The following is a 2,500-nucleotide window of genomic DNA, read 5'->3' as shown; positions in this document are numbered from 1 at the left end:
GATAAAAAGATAGAGGGAGAGATAAGGAAGTGTAAGGCTGGGTCCACATTTAGCCTCGTGCAGCGCTGCATGAGGCAGTTGGCAGTGTTGAATGCAGCGTCGAGTGTCCACATTGTCTATCAGCAGTGTCACACTCTCAGTGCTGATAGACAGTGTGGACACCCGGCGCTGCGTTCAACACGGCCAACTGCCTCATGCACGCTGCACGAGTGTCAGTGTGAACCCGGCATAAGAGGATGAGAAAGAAAGGAGAGAGGAGGTAAAGGGAGAAAAAAAAGGACTTGAAATAACAATTATTTGACCCTTAAGACATTGACTGTAGCACTCAGAATAAGAGTAATAATAGCAATGTAATTACGATGACAATCCAACAGTGATAACGACACCAATGTACCCGTATATTGACACCAAGGTTTTAACAAGAATATCATGATAAAGTTTTACATTATGAAGACGAAAATGAATTACATAAGGAAACGTAAATTCTTAAAGAACTGCTGAAGATCAATTTCTTTTCCACTAGGAATACTTTCTCTAAAACATTTTGTCAAAAATAGGGCAAGATGAGAAACTGGAAGGAGTGGAGAGAGGAGGTGTCATAAAGATCGAAGTGGATGTGAGAGGTGAGAAGAAAGGGAAAGACAGAGGGCATGTGAAGAGGATAGAGATGAAGAGTGTGAGAAGAAGATGGCTGGAAGGCTCTTGAGGAGTCTGAAGCTGCTAAGCGCTCCAGAAGAGCTCGGGAGAAGAAAGAGGGAGAAGTGATGGGAGAGAGAGAGAGAGCGAGAAAAAGAAAAAAGAGAGAAAGAGTGTTGTGTGGAAGGAGGAGAGAGAGAGAGAGAGAGAGAGAGAGAGAGAGAGAGAGAGAGAGAGAGAGAGAGAGAGAGAGAGAGGAAATAAACATACAAAGATATAGATAAAGTAAAAAATGGACAGAGATTCTGTTTGGTCATTCAGTCCAAGTGCCTTGATTTTTGTCACGTGGCGTGCATCCAAAGAGGAGAGAGAGAGAGAGAGAGAGAGAGAGAGAGAAAGCGAGAGGAAATAAACATACAAAGATATAGATAAAGTAAAAAATGGACAGAGATACTGTTTGGTCATTCAGTCTAAGTGCCTTGATTTTTGTCACGTGGCGTGCGTCCAAAGAAAGAGGAGAGAGAGAGAGAGAGAGAGAGAGAGAGAGAGAGAGAGAGAGAGAGAGTGTATATAGAGAGAAACGGACCGAGATTGTGTGACTATACAATCCTGGCACCCATGCTTTTATGTCTCACGGGATCCCAAAAAGGAGGAACGGAGATTGGGAGAGGGAAGAGAAGGTGAGGTCCTCGATGTGTATAGGAAGGTTAGAGGAGCAGAAGATGGAGAAACCGTGTTGGGGTTCATGACACGGCACGCTGGAGAGACAAACGTGTGAGAGGAATGCTGTGGTCAAAAGTAAAGGTGATGTTCGAGGGCGTGAGGTCATTGACGCGATGCTCACTGTGGTCGTGGTGCCTCCACCTCCATGCTCCCCCGTCAGGAGGATCCTTGTACTCAAATGTTCTGTGTGGAGGGTGTTACACTTACACGTTTTTTTTTTTCAAATTCAAAACGAAGAAAACTGAAACGAGCAATGATGAAAACAGGAGGAGGGAGAGGGCGAGAAAGGAGGAGGAAGTGTAAATGGGGTAAATACGATGGTTATAACCTGGGGAATAATATTAATAGCAGCAAAATAAAGAGTGTTGAGGGTGCTAGGAAAAATTATAGAACAGAAAAAAATTATGCGCGCGCGCGCGCGCGTATGTGTGTGTGTGTGTGTGTGTGTGTGTGTGTGTGTGTGTGTGTGTGTGTGTGTGTGTGTGTGTGTGTGTGTGTGTGTGTGTGTGTGTGTGTGTGTGTGTGTGAGCGCGCGCTCGTATGTATAGACAGTATATCAGCAACAGGTTATTGAAGAACTGAAGGACCGGAGGGTCTTGAAGTGGCCAGAAATGGATGGATTGTTGTTGTTGTGGCTTGTGGTTGACCGGTGTTTCTATTCTTGTGGGCAATATCGCGCCGCCGCCGTACGATATCTTGTATTTCACGTATTGGTCTAGCTAGTCTGTGCGCTTCAAGAAGTCCGTTCAAGGTGTGACATACGTCGTGATTGATTACTAGCTATTCTGGCAAATTAACCTTAGTGCATACCTTTCTCTCTCTTGTTTCCCATATATGTGGTGTTTTGTTTATTTTTATTTTGTATATAGTAAATGAGGCTTATAGCACGGTGCATGTAGTTTTCTAGGATTTTAATAACGATTTGAATAAATTCTATGACATGTGGCAGCCTTTTTCCACCATATTGCCACGCCGAGATATCATGAGAACATAAGAATGAAGGAGACTGCAAGAAACCATAAGGCCTACACTAGGCAGTTCTATGTCCATTACCACCTATCATTCACATCCATAAAATTGTCTAACCGTTTCTTAAAACAACCGATAGTTTCAGCGCTCACTACATGGTTACTAACTCTAT

Source organism: Oratosquilla oratoria, chromosome 11, assembly GCF_046742065.1.
Source record: "Oratosquilla oratoria isolate Oo_2021 chromosome 11, ASM4674206v1, whole genome shotgun sequence".
In the NCBI taxonomy this organism is placed as follows: domain Eukaryota; kingdom Metazoa; phylum Arthropoda; class Malacostraca; order Stomatopoda; family Squillidae; genus Oratosquilla; species Oratosquilla oratoria.
Note: the sequence above shows the minus strand (reverse complement) of the source record.